Source organism: Macadamia integrifolia, chromosome 8 (genome assembly GCF_013358625.1).
Source record: "Macadamia integrifolia cultivar HAES 741 chromosome 8, SCU_Mint_v3, whole genome shotgun sequence".
NCBI lineage: Eukaryota > Viridiplantae > Streptophyta > Magnoliopsida > Proteales > Proteaceae > Macadamia > Macadamia integrifolia.
Window position 1 is genome coordinate 13,305,114 of NC_056564.1, and position 23,276 is coordinate 13,328,389.

General features: G+C 42.4%; 1 long non-coding RNA gene across 4 annotated transcripts; it reads right to left on the minus strand.

The window, feature by feature from the left end:
- Positions 1-9,452: 9,452 nt before the first annotated feature.
- LOC122086118 lies at positions 9,453-23,217 on the minus strand. Of its 4 annotated transcripts, none has more exons than XR_006142331.1 (7): positions 23,022-23,217; positions 14,950-17,910; positions 14,683-14,842; positions 11,494-14,529; positions 11,187-11,357; positions 10,663-11,028; positions 9,453-10,217 (listed from the first exon to the last, which is right to left on the minus strand). It is a non-coding gene; the product is annotated as an uncharacterized LOC122086118 (long non-coding RNA). The 4 variants fall into 4 exon arrangements; XR_006142333.1 differs by having other exon boundaries at positions 11,494-11,580; positions 11,688-14,842; XR_006142332.1 differs by having other exon boundaries at positions 10,663-10,793; positions 10,922-11,028; positions 11,494-14,842.
- Between the last annotated feature and the right edge of the window lie 59 nt (positions 23,218-23,276).

Here is a 23,276-nt window from a genome sequence, read left to right on the forward strand (position 1 = left end):
AAAAAAAAAAAGAAGGGAACTCTTTTGAGTATCTATTATTGAAGAAATCTGACTTAGGCATCAAAGAGTCCCCCATCAGGTCAGCCTGGCTCTCCTTTGTCTGCTCTTCTGTGCCGGTCTAGTGTGGAGTGCGAAGTTTTACAAGGAAGATCACCCGGTCAATTTTTACCGGAAAAGATTGGCGCCGTCTATGGGAACGACATTAGTAAGCTTCAACACCGACATCTTATGGAGTGAGGATGAACAAGCTATAGGAGGACTAGCTGCCACGGTAGTCGAAGAATCAATCATGACCTAATCCTGAAGATCTGAACAAGGTTGTCACTGTGATAATCACCCCATCAGTAACAATGTGATTGACCGAGCATAACAGATTGGCAAAGGTGAGAATCATGGGCCAGAACGGGATAATCATCCCACTGAAGAAGAAAGGCCGACCCCAAAAGTAGAAAAAAAAAAAAGACCTCATTAATGAGGAGAGGAGCCAACCCGAACTGGTAGGTAAAAGAAGATCTCATCCACGAGAAAAGGATGAGCTGACCCCAATTGGTGGCAAAAGAAGATTTCATTTATGAGGAAAGAAAGGCCGACCCCGACTTGCGGCAAAAGATCGCATCCACGAGGGAATGATATGCCAACCCCAATTTTGACAAAAGACCTCATTTGTTAGGAAAGAAAGGCCGACCTGAACTGGTCGGTAAAAGAACTCATACGCACGAAATAGTTGAGCCAACCCCAATGGTTGGCAAAAGAAGACCTTATTCATGAGGAAAGAAAGGCCGACCAGAACTGGATAGTAAAAGAATATCTCATCCGCGAGGAAAGCCCAAGACCCGGCTCAAAGTGCATAAGCCTGAGAATCGGCTTGGCACCTCAAAATCTTACGAGCCCGAGCCTAAGCCTGAGCCTAAGCCTCAGCCTCAGCCTGAGCTCGAGCACTAGCTCGGCACCTCAAGACCTTATGCATAAAGGCTGGCAAGCCCGAGCCTCAGCTCTGCACCTCAAGACCTTACGCACTAAGGCATGCAAGCCCAAGCCTTGGCTTGACACCTTAAGACCTTATGCACTAAGGCACGCAAGCTGAGCCTCAACTCGACACCTAAAAAATTTATACATTAAGGCATGTAAGTCCAAGCCTAAGCTCGACTTCTCAAGACCTTACACACTAAGGCACAGAAAACTAAGACCCAGCTTGGCACCTCAAAACCTTACGCATTAAGGCATGTAAACCTGAGCACCGACTCAACACTTCAAGACCTTATGCACAAAGGCATGTAAGCCCGAGCCTCGTTAAGGCACCTCAAAACCTTATGCACAAAGGCACGCAAACCCGAGTCTCGGCTCGGCACCTCAAGACCTTACGCACTAGAGCACGCAAGCTCGAGCCCTGGCTCGACAACTTAAGACCTTACACTCTAAGGCACACAAGCCTGAGCCTCGGCTCGGCACCTCAAGATCTTACAAACTAAGGCATGCAAGCCCAAGCCCCGACTTGACAGCTTAAGACCTTACACATTAAGGCACGTAGGTCAGAGCCGAGACCTCAAAACCTTTTGAACAAAGGTTCACAAGTGCCGAGCCTCAGCTTAGCACCTCAAGACCATTTGCACTAAGGCATGCGGCCGAGCCCCAGCTTGCCAACCCTAGACCATTTGCACTAAGGCACGCAAACCTGAGCCCTGGCTCAACACCTCAAGGCCTTATACACTAAGGTGCACAAACTCGAGCCCTGTCTCTGCACCTCAAGACTTTATGCACTAAGGCACTAAGCCCGAGCCTCAACTTGACACCTAAAGACTTTACGCACTAAGGCACGTAGGCTCTAGCCGAGACCTCAAAACCTTATGAATAATGGCTCAATAGCCCGATCCTCGGCTTGGCACCTCAAGACCTTATGCACAAAGGCAAGTAAGCTCGAGCCTCGGCTCGGCACCTCAAGATCTTACTCACTAAGGCACTTAAGCCCGAGCCCTAGCTCGGCACCTTAAAACCTTACGCACTAAGGGCACACAAGCTCGAGCCTCGGCTTAGCACTTCAAAACCTTACACACTAAGGCATGCAAGCCCAAGCCCTAGTTTGACAACTCAATACTTCATGCACTAAGGCATACAAGCCTGAGCCTCAACTCGACACCTAAAGACTTTATGCACTAAGGCACGTAAGTCTGCATTATAACTCGACACCTCATGACCGAGCCTCAACTCGAGCAAAGACCTTACGCTCTATAGTGCAAAAAACCAAACCTCGTCTCGACACCAAAGACCTTACGTTCTAAGGTAGGAAAAACCGAGCCATGGATCTTTGTGTTAGAATGTATATAATAGGGGTACTTTAGGAACGGTCTTATGTTAAGTTGTCCTTGTATATATTTTCTTTTATTTCTCTTTCACCTCCCTGAGGGGAAAATATATAATTCCCTAAAGTGTTATTTGCATCTAATATAAGTGAGATTAGATGAGGAATCTCTCACGTTTTGCTCTCTTCTTCTTCTTCTTCTCTCACCTTCCCTCCCTCTTCTTCCTTACTCTCTTCTCTCTTCTTCTGTCATCTCTAACCCTAGTCCTTAACTCCTTATTTCTAACTGTTTGCTAGTTGGCACTCAAAGCCCAACTTTGAAGGTTGGAACGAAAAGACAACTACAAAAAATCAAAAGTAAACAAAAATGTCTTCACTGAACTGAAAATCCATAACCAGATCCGAGCACACAATCCTTGCTTGTTGAACTCTTACAGGTCGACCTTCAAACCTTGGCCTGAAGGAGTGGGGGGCTTATGATGGTAAAAATACCACTCCCTTGGGTCATCTTTAGCTAATCCGACCATCTAGGTCAACCCTGGGAAACCCAACCCTTTAGGTTATCCTTGGCTGAGCTGACCTCTTAGATCGCCTATCTACATGGCCGACCCGTTAGCTCCCCTCCCTAAGTATCTGATCCGATCATGGCAATTGCGGGGATAATCCCGAGGATCACTCGTTGCCAGCTTAACAGATATTATCGCCAAGAGATATCCTAACAAATAAGGTAACCCTTACCTAATGGGGGTCTCTTCCAAGAGTTATCCTAAAAAGAGTGAACTATTTGCCAAAATAGGACTCTCCTCAACCGCCTATCTTCATTCACTACTTATAAATATCAAGGTAAGTCCCCAAAAAAGATGGATCATTTCATAAAAAAAAGCTCTTTTGAGTATCTGTTGTTGAAGAAATCTGCCTTAGGCATTGGAGGGTCCCTCGTCGAGTTATCCCGACTCTCCTTTGTTTGCTTTTCTATGCAGGTCTAGCATGGAGTACCAAGTTTTGCAAGGGAGATCACCCGGTCAATTTTTACTACAAAAGATTGGCGTCGTCTGTGGGAACGACATTAGAAAGCTACAACATCAACATCTCATGGAGAGAGGATGAACAGCTATAGGACTAGCTGCCATGGTAATCGAAGAATGACCTAATCCTGATGATCTGAACAAGGTTGTCGTCGTGATAATCACCCCATCTGTAACAATGTGATGAAGCCGAGCATAACAGATTGGCAAAGGTGAGAATCATGGACCAGAACAGGATAATCATCCCACTGAAGAAGAAAGGTCGACCCCAATGGTCGAAAAAAAAGACCTCATTAATGAAGAGAGAAAGGCCGACCCGAATTAGTAGATAAAAGAAGATCTCATCCATGAGGAAAGGACGATGCAACCCCACTTGGTGGAAAAAGATCTCATTCATCAAGAAAGAAAGGCCGACCAGATCTGGCAGAAAAATAATCACATCCACGACGGAAGGATATGCCGACCCCAATTTTGACAAAAGAAGACTTCATTCGTGAGGAAAGAAATGTTGACTTGAACTTAAGGGTAATAGAACTCATCTGCATGGAATGGCTGAGCCAACCCCAATGGTTGGTAAAACAAGACCTCATTCGTGAGGAAATAAAGGCCGACCAGATCTCATCCTCGTGGAAAGCCCGAGCCCCCGGCTGAAGGTGCACAAGCCTGAGCCTCAGCTTGGCACCTCAAAATCTTACACACTAAGGCATGTAAGCCCGAGCACTGGCACAGAACTTTAAGAGCTTACGCACAAAGATAGCTAAGGTTGACCCCCAGCTCGATACATCAAGACCTTACACACTAAGGCACGTAAGCCTGAGCCCCGGCTTAAGGCACCTCAAGACCTTACGTACTAAGGCACATAAGCCTGAACCTTAAATCGACACCTAAAAAATTTTTGAACTAAGGCACGTAAGTTTGAGCCTAAACTCGATAACTCAAGGACTTACACACTAAGGCACGTAAGACCAAGACCCGGCTCGGCACCTCAAAACCTTACGCACAAAGGTATGTAAGCCCAAGCCCTAACTCGGCACTTCAAGACCTTATGCTAAGGCACAAAAGCCCAAGCCTCGACTCAGCACCTCAAAACCTAACGCACTAAAGAACGCAAGCCTGAGCCCTAGCTTGGCACCTCAAGACCTTACGCACAAAGGCTCGCAAGTCTAAGCCCCGACTTGGCACCTCAAGACCTTACGTATGAAGGCACACAAGCCCAAGCCCCAGCTTAGTAACTCAAGACCATACGCTTTATAGCACGCAAGCCTGAGCCCCGTCTCGGCAACTCAAGACCTTACATGCAAGCTCAAGCCCTAACTCGACAGCTCAAAACCTTACGCATTAAGGCACGCAAACCTAACCCCCCGGCTCGGCACCTCAAAACCTTACGCTTTAAGGCACACAAGCCCGAGCCCAGGCTCAACACCTCAAGACCTAATGCACAAAGGCTCAAAAGCCTGAGTCTTGGCTCGGCATCTCAAGGCCTTACATACTAAGGCAGGTAAGCCCGACCCCTGGCTTGGCACCTCAAGACCTTACGTATTAAAGCATGAAAGCCCAAGCCCCAGCTTGGTAACTCAAAACTTTATGCACTAAGGCACATAAGACCAAACCCCAGCTCGGCACCAAAGACCTTACATTCTAAGGTAAAAAAAATCGACCTAACGGGTCTTTGGTGGTTGGCACTCAAAAGCCCAACTTCGAAGGTCGATACAAAAAGACAACTATAAAAAATCAAAAGTAAATAAAGATATCTTCACTGAACTGAAGATCTATAACCTAATCTGAGCATATAATCTTTGCTTGCTGAACTCCAACAAGTCGACCTATGTAGCTCGACCTAAGGGAGTGGGGGGCTTATGATGAGGGTAAAAATGCCACTCTCCCTTGGTCATCTTTGGCCGAACCGACCATCCAAGTCATCCCTGAGAAACCTAACTCCTTGGGTCATCCCTGGCCAAGCCAAGCTCTCAAATCGCCTATCTACATGGCTGCCCATCAGCTTGCCTCCCTGAGGATCTAATCCAATCACAGCGGTTGCAAGGATAATCCCAAGGATCACTCGTTGCCAGTGCAGCGGATCTTATCGTTAGGAGATATCCTAACAAACAAGGTAACACTTACCGAATGGGACTCTTCCCAAAGTTATCCTTACAAGAGTGAACTACTTGTCAAAATAGGACTCTCCTCAACCGACTCTCTTCATTCACTACCTATAAATATCAAGGCAAGCCCCCAAAGAAGGAGATGGATCATTTCATCGAAAAAACTCTCTTGAGTATCTGTTGTTAAAGAAAATTGACTTAGGCATCGGAGGGTCCACCGTTGGGTCAACCTGGCTCTCCTTTGTCTGTTGTTCTATGCAGGTCTAGTGTGGAGTACCAAGTTTTGCAAAAAAGATCACCAGGTCAGTTTTTACCGCAACAGATTGGCATCGTCTGTGGGAACGACATTAGCAAGCTATAATATCAACTTCTCATTGAGCAAGGATGAACAAGCTATAGGACTAGCTGCAACGGTAGTCGAAGAATCAATCATGACCTAATCCTGAAGATCTGAACAAGGTTGTCATTGTGATAATCACCTCATCCGTAATAATAAGACCCAGTCGAGCATTACAGATTGGAAAAACTGAGAACCACGGTCCAGAATAGAATAATCATCCCATTGAAGAAGAAAGGCCAACCCCAATAGTCGGGAGAAAAAAAATACCTTTCATAAGGAGAGAGGCCAATCCAAACTGGTCGGTAAAAGATCTCATCCACGAGCGAAGGACAAGCTGACCCGAACTGGTAGATAAAAGATCTAATCCACGATGAGAGGACGAGCCGACCCCAATTGACGACAAAAGAACACCTCATTCATTAGGAAAGAAAGGGTTGACCCCAATTGGCTGCAAAAGAAGACCTCATTCATGAGAAAAGAAAGGCCGACCCTAATTGGCGGCAAAAGAAGATCTCATCCATGAGGGAAGGACGAGCCAACACCAATGTCGATAAAAGAAGACCTCATTCGTAAGAAAAAAAAGGCCGACCTGAACTGGTCGGTAAAAGAACTCATCCACACGGAATGGTAGAGCCAACCCCAATGGTCAAAAAAAGACCTCATTTGTGAGGAAAGAATGGCCCACCAAACCTTATGCACTAAGGCACGTAAGCCCACAACCCAAGCTGCGACTCAAGGCACAAAACCCTGAGTATCGGCTCGGCACCTTAAGACCTTACGCACTAAGGCACGTAAGCCCAAGACCTGACTCAAGGAGCACAAACCCAAGCCCTAACTTAAGGCATGCAAGCCCAAGCCCTAGCACAAGGCGCACAAGCCTGAGCACCAGCCCAAAGCGCATGAGCCTAAGCCCCGACTCAAAGCACATAGGGCCGAACCTTGGCTCGACACCACAAAACCTTATGCACTAAAGCACGTAAGCCCGAGCCTTGGCTCAGCACCTCAAGACCTTACGCAGCACTAAGGCACTCAAGCCCAAGCCCAAGCCCCGACTCGACACCTCAAAACCTCACGCACTAAGGCACGCAAGCCCAAGCCCCTGCTCAAGGCACACAAAGCAGGGGCCTTGGCTCAACAACTCAAGACCTTACGCATAAAACCTTGTAAGCCCAAGCCTCGATTAGGCACCTCAAGACCTTATGCACTAAGACAAGCAAGCCCAACACCCGACTCAGGGCGCACAAGCCCAAGCCCCAACTTAAGGCGCGAAAGCCAGAGCCCCAGCTAGGTAGCTCAAAACCTTACGAATTAAGGCACGAAAGCCCGAGCCCTGGTTCGGCACCTCAAGACCTTACACACTAAGGCACATAAGCCTGAGCCCCGACTTATGGTGCACAAGTATGAGCACCAACCCAAAGCGCATAAGCTTGAGCCCCCCAACTCAAAGTGCACAAGCGCCAGCCCTGGCTCGATACCTCAAGACCTTACGCACTAAAGCACGTAAGCCCAAGCCCGAGCCTCGGATCGGCACCTCAATACCTTACACACTAAGGCACTCAAGCCCAAGCCCAAGCCTTAGCTCGGCACCTCAAAACCTTACGTACTAAGGCATGCAAGCCCAAGCCCGAGCCCGACTCAAAGTGCACAAAGCTAGAGCCTCGGCTCAACAACTCAAGACCTTACGCACAAAACCTCATAAGCCCGAGCCTCGGTTAGGCACCTCAAGACCTTACGCACTAAGGCACACAAGCCCGAGCCCGAGCCCCAGCTCAGCACCTCAAAACCTTATGCTCTAAAGCATGCAAGAACTAGCCCCGGCTCGGCACCTCAAGACCTTAGCACTAAGGCAAGCAAACCTGAGCCCCAACTCGCCACCCCAAAACCTTACACACAAAGGCTCGCATGTCGAGGCGAGGCACCTCAAGACGTTATGCACTAAGGCACATAAGCCCGAGCCCTGGCTTGACACCTCAAAACCTTATGCACTTAGGCACATAAGCTCGAGCCCTGGCTGGGCACCTCAAGACCTTACGTACTAAGGCACACAAGCCCGAGCCCCGGCTCGGCACCTCAAAACCTTAAGCACTGAGGCATACAAACCCAAGCCCTTACTCGGCACCTCAATACCTTATGCACAAAGCTCACAAGCTTAAGCCTTAGCTCAACACCTCAAGACCTTATGTACTAAGGCACGCAAGCCCGAGATCCGGATTGGCACCTTAAAACTTTCACACTAAGGCATGTAAGCCTGAGCCTCAACTCGGCACCTAAAGATTTTACACACTAAGGCACGTAAGTCCAAGCCGCAATTGGCGGCAAAAGAAGACTTTATTCATGAGGAAAGAAAGGCCGACCCTAATTGGCAGCAAAAGATCTCATCCACAAAGAAAGGATGAGCCGACCCCAATGTCAACAAAAGCAGACCTCATTCGTGAGGAAAGAAAGGGACATGAACTGGTCGGTAAAAGAACACATCTACACAGAATGCCTGAGCCAACCCTTATGGTAGGCAAAAGAAGACCTCATTCGTTAGGAAAGAAAGGCCAGAACTGGTCAGTAAAGGAATATCTCATCCGTGAGGGGAGCCCGAGCCCCGGCTTAAAGTGCACAAGCCCAAGACCCGGCTCAGCACCTCAAGACCTTACACACTAGAGCAGTTCCTTTTTGTCCATTAATTCTGCACAAGCTAAGTTGTTACATATCTCCCCTCTTTTACATTCATAACTGGATTCTAAAAAGAGTGAGTTACTTATTATGTAGGGTCAAGGAGGCTTGCGTAGCTTTTTTAAGCTAAAAACTTGAGCAGAACACCTGAAATTCTAAAAAGTAGAGAATGATGTGAATGAATCTTTGGTAATAAGATCTGTTGATGTTCCTTCTCTTCTGGTTTATATGATTGGCATTTCATTCACTCCCTAATTGGTCAGTGAGTCTTCAGCCATTGTTATTATCTAACCACGTGAAATGACAAACGAAAGATAACAACTAGCATTATAAGATAAGAATAATAGAACTAATGTATAGCAGAAAAACATGAAAATGTAGAGGAACAACAGCCAAAATACAATGAAAAAGAGCCACAAAACAATCCAAGGAATCAACATAATCAGAGAACCAAGACAAAGATCCATTATCTTAAGGTAGGCAACAAACTGCTCACAAACAAGAATACAAGATATCATTAAATATAACAAATAAAGCAAACCTATAACATAGTGCATGGTTATACAAGTTAGTACTCGCATCTTTGCAGCACAAGTTGGTGCAAAATTGTCTTAAAAGTTGCTACTTTCAAACACTTCAAGGATGGGGCAGGACAGTTTTGGCCATGAATATTAACACAAGAGCTAGAGAGAACTATGGGAGAAGTAAGTGTTTGCAAAGTGGACCTTGGATCAAAATGTTTGGAAAGAGACACACTAATAATCGTATATTCAATATAATGGGTTCAAAAGCTAGACTTGCACGGTATTTTGGACCCATGAGTTAGCCATGGAATAAGCTCATCTAAATTCCAGCCCATTCGTAGACATGTGATTTGTCACTTTTTTTTAGAGGGGTAGGGAAAGGAAAGAGTATTGTAATAAAGAGGGGAGAGGGATCTATGAGCAGTGAGCTTTGTTAACAATAGGGATAAAGGATTAGATCAAAGTGCTTATAAATATTCAATTAAAGATGTAGAAAATCAATTTTAAGTAATCAAGGCTACATTGAATTCCCAAAGCACTTGCTTGCACTGACAAATGCAGGCCTATTGAAAATAAAAATGGCCAACAAAGGTATTAATAGTCTTACCTGCATACTCCCATTACTCCTTATCATAATCAACACAACCAAATGGCCTACAAAGGTATTAATAATCTTTACATACATACTCCCATTTCTCCTTATCATAATCAACACCACAACCAAAGTGGAATGTTTGCAACAGATGAACATGAGCTAGACCAGAAAAATAAAATTTAATCTTTTATGGTCTCCCTGCTTCCCCTTAGTTTGCCTATATGCAGAAACCAACTTAAACAGAGTACGATAAACAACCTAAACCAAATTTTGACTCCATTCTAGCAAGTACAAAAATAAATGAATTAAAAAAAGGGAGAACAAGAAATATCAGTAAGATCTCCACCCGTGTCCAAGCCCGTATTCGTTATTAGACTATCTTTTGGGAAATTTGTAGAATTCAAGAATCCAAATAGAGGCACTCCAATAAGGACTGCATTCTCCACTGCGTAAATCACCAATTAGAGTCCAATGAGTAGAAAGGAATACCAGCTCATGGTTCCACAAACTCACGCTGAGAGTGAACTGGTCACATGCAGAAACTCCGTTACATGTTCTCCACTAGCATCTTCCACCATCAAACCTTCACTTCCCGCCAAACAAGAGAAAGCTTGTTGTTCAAATTTTCCCTTGTGATCTAATTGTTGTAGTGTATATGAATAGTGATAATCCTGAAAATATGATAGCCAAAGAGTCAAATATGATAACATTTGAGAACACAGAGAGACACAATAATGCAGGAAAGCTCTTTTGGTGAGGAAAATAGATATAAACTAAAACCAAATTACAAACGTATAAGAACAATGAAAAAAAAAAAACGAACATAAGACGAATCTTATGTTGTACAAGATGCCAAAGAAGCAAAATAAATAGAATTAATATTATATAAAAGGCATAAAAAAACAGTTTCCAGACTAAAGTTAAAACCATCAAATGTGAAACGTTGAATTTCGCTATATCAATTTTCCCTGATACTGAAGACCGGCTCAAATCATGAAGCACGAGCCACTATCAGCAAATGAGAATATTATGAATTCAACCAACCATGCAACAAACAACTAACAGAACATGCCATTGGTATCCATGTCACTAAGAAGACGTGAAAGTGAATGGAACCTGTTCATTGTAGAGCTCAACTATTGTAAATAAAAATTAAACCGAATAGCAGAAGTTGTATCTGAGTTGGATAAATCAAACAGCTCCTCAAAACTTCGAACATGCAGACCACGATCATAACTAGATCCTTCCTGCAAGACAGGTTTGGTCAGAATAAGCCAAGATGCATGGCATAGATGCCTCAAACACATAGACAACATAAGTTAACAGCACCCAGGAGTCTCCAGGGAGCCAAAGCAAGACTGAGTGAAAGAGGGACCATGGTATGTGTTTGTCTAGAACGAGTTTGCCCATAAGCAAATATAGAAACAGTATAGTCATCCAAAGCTAACTGTACAAATGGCTGAACATCATGGAAGAGCTCCCCTGCATAATTTTTTCACACAATCAATAAGCTGAAAATAATATATTATCTGTATGTAACATATACTTGACTTCAAAAAAAAAAAAAAAAAAAGGAATTATGGAAATGTAGGTTATGTAAAAAAGGAAACAATCAAAGGCAACTTATGTCCTCTTCTCACCTTGCCCAACATTGCAATCCATACACCCTATCAAATTCGAAGTCCATTTTTGGATTGGATAAAGAATCAACACCAGTGTTAATACGGATGGTGAAATCATTAGGAAACTCAACTATTGATGAACCTTCATCTTCAAATAGGGCCGTGTACAGCAAAATACTTTTATATTTCCTGAAATTATCAGTGCACCATTAAAAGTAGCCTTTTTTAGCGAGAAGGATGAGGAAGTAAAATGTTACCTTATATAAAAATCCAGCTCTGAAAATACAAAACTAAGCATTCTTAAATAACCTCAGGACAGATGTACCTTTAGCAGTAAACAGGTCATTGAACAACCTTTTCTTCTCATTGACCAGTGGCGAAATTCTATCTTCAGCTTCAAGCGCAACTCGATCTGAAATGGGGTAGCACTTATGCATAGGTCAAACTTAAAATCCAATACAAGATAACAATTAAGACCATAATTGTTAAGGGAAGAAAATATGTGAGATAAATAGGTACCTTCAGATTCAACAGAAAATACAAGATGTTGATAATGCAAAAATATGAAGCAGAGACATATTCACATACAGAAGTGATCGTCATCAATTGCAATATGGAGGGAACAGCCACTAAAAATAAGGAATGATTCAGAAGGAAAATCAGAATGACACAGTGGAAATAATAGAAGCATAAAAAGGGTCCCAGTGCACAAGGCTCCCGCTACTGCAGGGTCTGGGAAGGGACATGCATACAAACCGGCTTCGCGCAGAGGTTGTTTCCTTGACTTGAACCCGCTTCCACCTGGTGGCAATAGAACAACCCCACCGTTGATCCAAGGCTCGCCCTCTAAATACTAGAAGCCTAAAGCTTAAAAAATTCAAACTAATTTTCCACTTTCCAAGATCTTGAGATAATTGAACTAAGCAGTACACTGAATGCAATATTTATAATGGAAAATATGCCCATACAGACATGACCAATGTCAGTCTTCACATGAACGTATGGAAACTCACCCCAGATGACTTCCATAATAAACCACTTTAGACAATAATGCAGTATGTAATAATCAACCAATCCTGCAGAGTTTAATATGCTAAGCCACTAAGTTAACAAACTAAAGAAAGTCTATAAGGGGAGTGCATCCAAAATATACCACTTTTCAGGTGTAAGGGGAGATGCAGAAGAACCATTAGAAGAGTTCCAACAATTGGTTTGGTAACAAAATTTAGCTCTTAATCATTTTCATAACACAGAATATTCCTGAGATTCAAATAGAGGTAACAGAATCTAGTTCTCAATGCTTTTGTAAAAATCAATATGGCTCTTGCCAATATATTAATGTGAAAATGTAAAACTGCTGTAAATCAAAGAAGCAAGTCATAACCATCAGTCCAAAGATTTTGTTAGTACCGCAAAATGAGTTGTATGCACAAAAGTAAACATTAGGTAGAACACAGTTGTAGGAGAGAATGATGCCAATCATATACCAGCTAATTGATAGTCCAAACCTTACATTCAGCAACCACCCAACAAAAAATTTGGCACCTATTGGTTTCAATAGATTCCAAGCCGACAACTGATTTAGCCAATTCTTATCCAATTTTTAAAAGAGTCGTTAAGTTCCCTTATGCATATTCTGACCCGCCCACGGCTTCTTTGAGTTCTTAGACCGTCTTCTTATTACCAGCTAGCCAAACATAGGGACTGCAAAGAAAATAAAGAAATGTCAAAGGCCGAGCATGTGCATAATACAAATTAAAATTAAACTGTATAATATGGTTTTAATCATTTCATGTTATCTTTGGAAGTTTTCAAGTCCTATTATATAAACCAAAAAAAAAAAAAAATCATGAGAAAATGTTCTGTTTTGGGGCTATTAATCCATCACGTGCAAAACCCCACAGACATTCTAGAATATCTTTTATTTTTTAAGGTGAATAAAAAGTTTGATCAAGAAAGGGCTGTTTGAACTCCTATGAGTAAAGTCCAAAGAAAAGGAGATTGCAGAAACGCTCGATGTTACGTTCCATAAGCAGATCTTGAGTTGATCGTTCTGGATTTCTTTGGCTGAGAAATCCCAGCAGTAACCGACGAACCAGCCCTCCAAACATCACGATGAACCACTGAGAAGATCCACACCAAATGAAGGTTTGTTGTAAGAACAGGGACAACCATGCTCTTGAAACAGACAAGAAGGAGAGAGCAGTATGATCGGCTTGGAAATAAAGAGAGAAAGTTACAGAGTATGAAAGAAAGAAAAGAGAAATAGGGTTTGATTTTACTCATCTGAAACTTGTGATTCGAAACCCATTTCTTTACTCTCAGATTTCTCAGATTTTGGGGTCTCCTAACTCTCCTCTTCCACTTCCTCCACCTGTTCCGGTTGTCCGGCAACATAATCTAAGATCTTTTCTCCCTGCAAAATTCAGGTTCCATCGAATATAACCAACCAAAGATGACGTCAACAGTGAGAAACATGGCTGTGGAGAGGAAGAGATGCCAAAAGTAAACGATCACATCTACAAATCTGGGCGCAAGTAGGACAAGCAACAGGAATACAAGTGAAACAATAGTTCCGTCAATGAAATGATACTTGAATTTCATAAGCTCTTCTGGGATTGCCATAGAACCTCTTCTTAATTCTTACCTCTTAAGGCTTGTTGCCTAAGAGAGATGGCCAAGAAAGAGAGAGAAAGTTATTTACAATCGCCACTTGCAACAACTGAGCCCTTCAAACATTGCATGAAAAGATTAAAAAAAAGCATCCCAAACCAGATGTGAGTGACGAAACATCCCTTCAAACATCGCCTGAGAAGATCAAAATAGCGTCCCAAACCAAATGAGAGTGACGAAACATCCCTTCAAACATTGCCTAAGAAGATCAAAAAAGCGTCCCAAGCAAGATGAAGATTTATTAAACCAGAGCAAGAAGTACTTGCTGAGAAAAAGAGAAAGTTATTAAATATCGAAGAACATCTGCTAAAGAGGGCGGGCTGTTTTGAATGTAACCAACCGACTTAGGTATTTTTGTTTTTTCACATTATACCCTAGCTTTAATAAGATTGTTGATGAAAATAAAGGGTAAAAATATCGAACATACAAAACACGATCATAACTAGATCCTTCCTGCAAGACAGGTTTGGTCAGAATAAGCCAAGATGCATGGCATAGATGCCTCAAACACATAGACAACATAAGATAACAGCACCCGGGAGACCCTGGAAACCCAAAGCAAGACTGAGTGAAAGAGAGACCATGGCATGTGTCTTTCCAGAACGAGTTAGCCCATAAGCAAATATAAAAACATTATAGCCATGCAAAATTGACTGCACAAATGGCTGAACATCATGGAAGAGCTCCCCTGCATAATATTTTCACACAATCAATATACTGAAAATCCTATATTAGCTGCAGCCTGCAAGTAACATAGATAATACTTGAGTTGAAAACAAAAGAGGAATTATGGAAATAGAGGTTACGAAGAAAAAGAAACTGATGTTCTCTCAAGTCTAACCTTGCCCAACATGCGGTCCATACACCCTATCAAATTCGAATTCCTTCTTTTAGTTGGAGAAAGAATCAAGACCAGTGCTAATACGGATGGTGAAATCATTAGGTAAACTCAACTATTAATGGGCCTTCATCTTCAGTGCACCATATCCATTAAAAGTAGCCTTTTTTAACAAGAAGGACAAGGAAGAAAAATGTTATCTTATATAAAAAAATCCAGCTCTGGGAATACAAAACTAAGCATTCTTAAATAACCTCAGGACAGATGTACCTTTAGCAATAAACAGGTCATTGAACACCCTTTTCTTCGTATCGACCAGTGGCGAAATTCTAGCTTCAGCCTCAAGCGCAACTTAATCTAAAATGAGGTAGCACTTATGCATAGGTCAACTTTAAAATCACCCAAATACAAGATAACAATTAAGACCATAACTGCTAAGAGAAGAAAATATGTGAGATAAATAGGTACCTTCAGATTCAACAGAAAATACAATGTGTCGATAATGCAAAAATATGAAGCAGACACATTAATATAAAAAAGTGATCGTCATCAATTCAAATATGGAGGGACCAATCACTAAAAATAAGCAATGATTCAGAAGGAAAATCAGAATGACATAGTGGAAATAATAGAAGCATAAAAAGGGTCCCAATGCATGTGGCTCCCGCTACTGTAGGGTCTGGGAAGGGGTAGACATACAAAGCATTACCCCGGCTTCGCGCAGAGGCTGTTTCCTAGACTTGAACCCGCTACCACCAGATGGCAATAGACCAACAGTACCATTGCACCAAGGCTCGCCCTCTAAATACTATAAACCTAAAGCTTCAAAAATTCAAACTAAGTTTCCACTTTCCAAGATCTTAAGATAATTGAACCAAGCAATACACTGAATGCAATATTTATAAGGAAAAATATCCCCATATAGACATTACTAATGTCATTCTTCACATGAACGTATTGAAACTCACCCCAGATGACTTCCATAATTAACCAAACATCAGACAATAATGCAATATCTAATAATCAACCACTTTTGCAGAGTTCAATATGCTAAGCCACTAAGTTAACAAACTAAAGAATAGTCTACAAAGGGAATGCATCCAAAATATACCACTTTCCAGGTGTAAGGGAAGATGCCGAAGAACCATTAGAAAAGTTCCAACAATTGGTTTGGTAACAAAATTTAGTACTTATTAATTTTTATAACGCAGAATAATCATGAGATTCAAACAGAGGTAACAGAATTTAGTTATCAAGGTTTTTTTGTAAAAATCAAAATTGCTCTTGCCAATATATTAACATGCTAAATGTAAAACTGCTGTAAATCTGAGAAACAAGTCATTTAGTTAAACACGTTGGAAGATGTAATGACAACATTAAATCAGTATGGCAATATAGAACTGCCAATATTTGCATAATTCTTGTATTTTCATTCTTCTCCATTTTCCTACTGGTCCTGTTCATCAAGATTCTGCTTTTCAACAGCAGATCAGCTTATTCTAGCAAGTCCCTTATTTCTCCATCAACTCCAGTAAGTGTTCACAAGATAAAACGATTACTGTTTCCATCAGCCGAAACGGCAACAGCATTCAATCATTCACAAGCTAAGCCTGTCTACCTTGTAATAGCCAATAATCCTCAACACCAGCTACTCAATGTAGAGAGCATCTCACATTGTCCATTGCAGGCACTATCAATGTTACTTCAAAACTTTCACACCGAGCAAATATGTTCTTCCTCTCAAGCCACAAGAAACAACAGAACTCACTTGTGACAGAAAAAAAAATCTCTCAGACAGTAACCTACTTGGATAGTTGGATGACTACCACAACAACACAACTAAATCCCTCCATAAGATACACAGAAGAATCATAAACAAGTGTTTTCCTCCACTTTTGCCTTCAATTTCTAGACTTTGGTAGCTAAAACTTTCTTTGGGGAGTCAGACTGTGACAGAATCAATGATGTTGAAATCGAGAACCTCCTAATCAGAGGAACAGGCTTATGATCTTGACACCCAAATGACTTTTAAGGTTCGAATCCAGGGACCTCCCAGCTCCATTTCTTCTGTTCTGCCATTATCGTCTCTCCAGAACCTAGATCTCAAACAATAATCTCTCTACTGACAATCCAAGAAAAGAAAACTAACGAAACACGCTAAAGAGCAGATGTGATGAACAAAGAAATTGAACTGAAATGCCTTTCTCATATTATTTTAATTTGATTTCCCCCTTCTTACCTTCTTTTGATCAGAGTTTGAATTTTCAGCAGTCATTGCACTCCCACCTTGTTCTCTTTTTTTCCCCTTTTTTTCTAGTGGGGAGCCCTATTATGATCACTATAAGGATATCTCAATCTCTTTCTTTACTGTTTCAACTTCCAACTGAGACACACGTTCTCGCTAGGGAAGTTTTAGCAGCAGTACAATTCATATTTTGAGAGTAAGGATAGCTACATACAAGATTGAATGGAATTTTTTAGTTTTCTCAAGTGGTTTTAATGGATCCAAATCTAACACCATAGTAAATTTGAAAATCCCACACACAAGCAGAATCATAGGAACTCAAAACAGCAGCAAGATTCATATTTTGAGAGTAAGGATAGGAACATACACAATTGAAGGAAAATTTTGAGTTTTTGAAGTGGTTTTAGCGGATTTAAATCTAGCACCAAAGTAAATTTGAAAGTCCCACCCGTAAGCAGAATCATAGGAACTCAAAACAACAGTAGGAGATCTTCAACAACTCCCAAAAATAGAACTTAGATCAGTCCCAAATTACTACAGAAACTAGGTCTCCACTAGTACTTCAAACCTGAAAGTTCTATTCCAATTCAATGGTTGGATATAAGGGTTTGGGCAAGTGAATAAGGAAAGAAACTGAGCTCCAAAATTAGAAAAAAAAGCTATAACTTCACAACCATACAGCATAACAAACATCAAATTCTCCAATCATCATAAAGAACCATCATATTAAACACAATATGTAAGAATCAACTTGAACCAATTACCAGAATTCACATTTCATCAACCCAACAGAATAGAAACTAGATAACAGCATTTAGTAACCACCAGTAGTTTCCTATTTACAGGGCAGATCAAGCACCAACTCGGATCAAAGGCACGGTATGACCAACAACTAAGAACCCCAAAATATCTCAGCACTCCAAGCACCAGAAGTTGAGAAAACGCTACTTCAAAGTTGCAGCCAATAGCCACAGAAGCAGAAAACCCTGCCAGTAAGTTTATGGCCAACAGTTACTTCAAACTTCAAATCGACATGTAGCTCAACAGATAATAACCCCAATAAACCTTCAAATAATCTTAAATCAAAGAATAAATCTCATTATGTATATAGCTATGCAAGAACAAAGGTGAAAGAATAGAAACAAACCAATAGATGATAGCGATGTAGAAAAAGAAAATCAGTAAAACATCTCTGTACAAAGCACAATGAGAAGAAAAGAACAGAATGTCTAGATATTACGTTTAGACCTAGTATGCTCAAACTCCAGATTTTTATTTTTTGTGTGTGTGTGTGTGTGTGAGTGTGTAATGAAGGCAGGAGAGAGGCCTTGGGCTTAAGATGAACAACGAGCCCTAGTTGTAGTATTTAATGTATTATGTAACAATACCGGTCCATGTTTTATATTGAGAAATTAAGTATATTACAAATAATGAACATTTAACTCAGACAAAAGAAAGCCTATATGCTGTTCGTTATTAAAGATCCATCACACTAATAAACTAGCACATGTTTCAAGGTTAGACAACAATGAGAAGCCATATACTTGCAGAGTCTAAAAGTGAGTCGTATAAGGTAGTTTCTGCTGTTTCGTTTTACTTACAATTGGTAGACCTCTAAAGCTAGGTTATTCGAGCAAATTTGGAACTCTATTATTTTTTCAGTGAAATCTAAGATTACAGGTCCCGTGGTCGATGTTCAGAACAACAGAAAATAGGTTTATTGTAACTTCTTGGGTCTCACCCCTCTATTTTGCAAACTCAATCATCTCCCTCCCCCCCAAAATCCACTTTGCAAAGGCTGGGTTTGTTTGAAGTTTAATTTATTATTTAACCAATATATATATATGGGCATAACAATAAACAATATTTTAGTTCTTGTTTAATACATTAAAGAACCATAAAAGTGCTCATTTTATTCGGGCACATATAGAGGCAAGAGGGAGCTCAACAGTCAACTTGCAGCAATGGTGGTACTGCCAATCAGGACCAGGAATGTAGCTATTCTTCTTCCTTCTCCTTGTTCCTTTTGTTTTCCCTTTGCCTTGGCAGCACTCACTTAGTCATCTCTACTGCCAAACCGACATAATACCACTTGCTTTTCTTCTTCTTCTTTCTTTTTCTCTATTTTTTTTTTCTTTTTCTTTATTTTTTGAAGGTTTGGTATCCTGGGAATCTATCTACACACATGTGGCTAGTTGGCTGCTGGTCCCCTTGGGTATACAAAGCCACGTGTCAACCAAGGCGTCTTCAAAACTATAAGAATTCTGAGCTTTAAAACAACCATGGACACACAACAGACACCTAAAAATAGCTAAAGTGGGATAGTGCACACTGCACACATGATATTCCAAGTAAATGCATGAGGATTCTCAAATAGATACATATGTAGGAAACTACCATACCAATAGGAATATAAGGAAATTTGATATAAGCACTACCTGCAAGGCCTGAATTATTAAATCTTCTTATTGTATCTGCATTTTTTTTTTATCTTGGGCCAATTGCAAAAGATGAGTAACTTGATTTCTAAGTTAGAGCATTTTGCTCCTTTTTCGTTTTGGTGCTTTTCTGCAAAAGCTGACTGCACCTATCAAAACATGAAGCACAAGCCATTATCACCAAATGAGAATATTATGAATTCCATCTACCATGCAACAAACAACTAACACAACATGCCTATGGTATCTATGTCACTAAGAAGACATGAAAGAATATCTCATCTGCGAGTAAAAGAATATCTCATCCGCAAGGAAAGCCCGAGCCCCGGCTCAAGGCGCACAAGCCCGAGCCTCGGCTTGGCACCTCAAAATCTTATGCATTAAGGCACGCAAGCCCAAGCCCTGCTCGGCACCTCAAGACCTTACGTACAAAGGCACGTAATCCCAAGCCCGAACCCTAGCAAGGCACCCCAAGACCCGCACTAAGGCACAAAAGCTCGAGCCCAAGCTTTAGGTGTACAAGCCCGAGCACTGGCTCGGAACCTCAAAAGCTTACCCCAAAGGGTTGTAAGCCTGAGCTCGACACCTCAAAATCTTACGCACTAAGGCAAATAAGCCCTAGCGCGGCCTAGCACCTCAAGACCTTATACACTAAAGCACACAAGCCTGAGCCCTGGCTCGACACCTCAAGACCTTACGCACTAAGGCATGCAAGCCTAAGCCCCAGCTCAAAGCATGTAAGCCCGAGCCTCAACTTGACACCTCAAAAATTTATGAACTAAGGCACGTAAGTCCGAGCCTAAACTTGACACCTCAAAACCTTACAGACTAAGGCATGCAAAACCAAGACCCGGCTTGGCACCTCAAAACCTTACGCACTAAGGCATACAAGCCCGAGCCCCAGCTTGGCACTTCAAGACCTTACACACTAAGGCACGCAAGCCTGAGATTCGACTTGGCACCTCAAAACCTAATGCGTTGAGGCAAGCAAGCCTGAGCCCTGGCTCAAAGAGCACAAGCCCGAGCTCTGGCTCGGCACCTCAAGACCTTACACACAAAGGCTCACAAGCCCAAGCCCAAGCCCAAGCCCTGGCTCGGGCTCTTAAGACCTTACGCACGCAAGCCCAAGCCCCGGCTCGGTAACTTAAGACCATATGCTCTACGAGACGTAAGCCTGAGCCTCGTCTCGGCAACTCAAGACCTTACGAACTAAGGTACGCAAGCTAGAGCCCCAACTCGACACCTCAAAACCTTACGCACTAAGGCACGAAAACCCGAGCTCCAGCTCGGCACCTTAAAATCTTACGCTTTAAGGCACGCAAGCCCGAGCCCAAGCTCGGCACCTCAAAATCTTGTGCACAAAGGCTCAAAATCTAGAGCCTCGGCTCGGCATCTCAAGACCTTACTCACTAAGGCACTCAAGCCCAAGACCCTACTCAAGGCACAAAGCCCGAGCCCTGGCTAGGCAACTCAAAACCTTATACACTAAGGCACGCAAGCCTAAGCCCGAGCCCTAGCCCGAGCCCTGGCTCGGCACCTCAAGACCTTACGCACTGAGGCACATAAGCCCAAGCCCCAGCCCCGGCTCATGGTGCACAAGCCCTAGCCCCGGCTCATGGTACATAAGCCCGAGCCCCTACTCAAAGTGTATAAGCTCGAGCCTTGGCTTAGCACCTCAAGAACTTACGCACTAAAGCACGTAAGCCCAATCCCCGACTCAAGGCGCACAAGCCTGAGCCCTAGCTCGGTACCTTAAAACCTTATGCATTAAGGCACTCAAGCCCAATCCCCAGCACGACACCTCAGAACCTTATGCACTAAGGCACGCAAGCCCGAGCCCTGGCTCAAGGTGCACAAAGTCAGAGCCTCTGCACAACACCTTAAGACCTTACACAAAAAACATCACAAGCCCGAGCCTTGACTAGGCACCTCAAGACCTTACGCACTAAGGCGCGCAAGCTGGAGCCCCGACTCGGCACCTCAAAACCTTACGCACAAAGGCTCGTATGCCCTCGGCACAGCTCGACACGGCTTGGCACCTCAAGACCTTACACACTAAGGCACGTAAGCCCAAGCCTTAGCTCAACACCTCAAGACATTGCGCAGTTAGGTACATATGCCTGAGCCCCGACTCGACACCTGAAAACCTTACGAACTACGGCACACAAGCCCGAGCCCCGGCCCGACACATCAAGACCTTAAGTATTAAGGGACGCAAGCCCAAGCCCTGGCTCGGCACCTCAAGACCTTACGCATTAAGGCACGCAAGCCTAAGCCTTAGCTCAACACCTCAAAACCTTATGCACTAAGGCATGCAAGCCCAAGCCCCAACTTGGCACCTCAACACTTTAGACACTAAAGCATGTAAGCCCGAGCCTCAACTTGGCACCTAAAGACTTCACGCACTAAGGCACGTAAGTTTGAGCCACAATTGGCTGCAAAAGACTTTATTCATGAGGAAAGAAAGGCCGACCCCAATTGGTAGCAAAAGATCTCATCCACGAGGGAAGGACGAGATGTCGGCAAAAGAAGACCTCATTCATGAGGAAAGAAAGGCTGACCTGAATTGGGCAGTAAAAGAATATCTCATCCGTGAGGGAAGCCCAAGCCCTGGCTCAAGGCGCACAAGTCCAAGACCCAGCTCGACACCTCAAGACATTACGCATTAGAGCAGCCCCTTTTTGTCCATTAATTCTGCACAAGTTAAGTAGTTACATATCTCCCCTCTTTTACATTAATATCTGGATTCTAGAAAGAGTAAGTTACTTATTATGTAGGGTCAAGGAGGCAAAAGGAAAATCAGAATGACACAGTGGAAACGATAGAAGCATAAAAAGGGTCCCAGTGCACGTGGTTCCACTATTGCAGGGTTTGGGAAGGGGTAGACGTACAAAGCCTTACCCCGGCTTCACGTAGAGGCTGTTTCCTTGACTTGAACCCGTTACCACCAGGTGGCAATAGACCAACCATACCATTGCGACTAGGCTCGCTCTCTAAATACTAGAAGCCTAAAGCTTCAAAAATTCAAACTAAGTTTCTACTTTCCAAGATCTTGAGATAATTAAACCAAGCAATACACTGAATGCAATATTTACAATGAAAAATATGCCGATAAAGACATTACCAATGTCAGTCTTCATATGAACGTATAGAAACTCACCCCAGATGACTTCCATAATAAACCACTTCAGACAATAATGCAGTACGTAATAATCAACCAATTCTGTAAAGTTTAATATGCTAAGCCACTAAGTTAACAAACTAAAGAATACTATTCAAGGGGAATGCATCCAAAATATACCACTTTTCATGTATAATGGGAGATGCAGAAGAACTATTAGAAAAGTTCCAACAATTGGTTTGGTAACAGAATTTAGTTCTTGATCATTTATATAATGCAGAATATCCCAGAGATTCAAATAGAGGTAACAGAATTTAGTTCACAAAGTTTTTTTTATAAAATCAAAATTGCTCTTGCCAATATATTAACATGCTAAATATAAAACTGCTGTAAATCTGAGAAGCAAGTCATAACCATCAGTCCAAAGATTTTGTTAGTACCTCAAAATGAGTTGTATGCACAAAAGTAAACGTTAGGTAGAACACAATTATAGGAGAGAATGATGCCGATCATGTACAAGCTAATTGAAAGTCCAAACCTTACAGTCAGCAACCACCCAACAAAAAATTTGGCACCCATTCGTTTCAATAGATTCCAAGCCGACAACTGATTTAGCCAATTCTTATCCAATTCTTAAAAGAGTCGTTGAGTTCCCTTATGCATATTCTGACCCGCCGAAGGCTTCTTTGAGTTCTCAGACTGTCTTCTTACTACTAGCTAGCCAAACACAGGGACTGCAAAGAAAATAAAAAAATGTTAAAGGTAGAGCATGTGCTCAATACAAATTAAAATT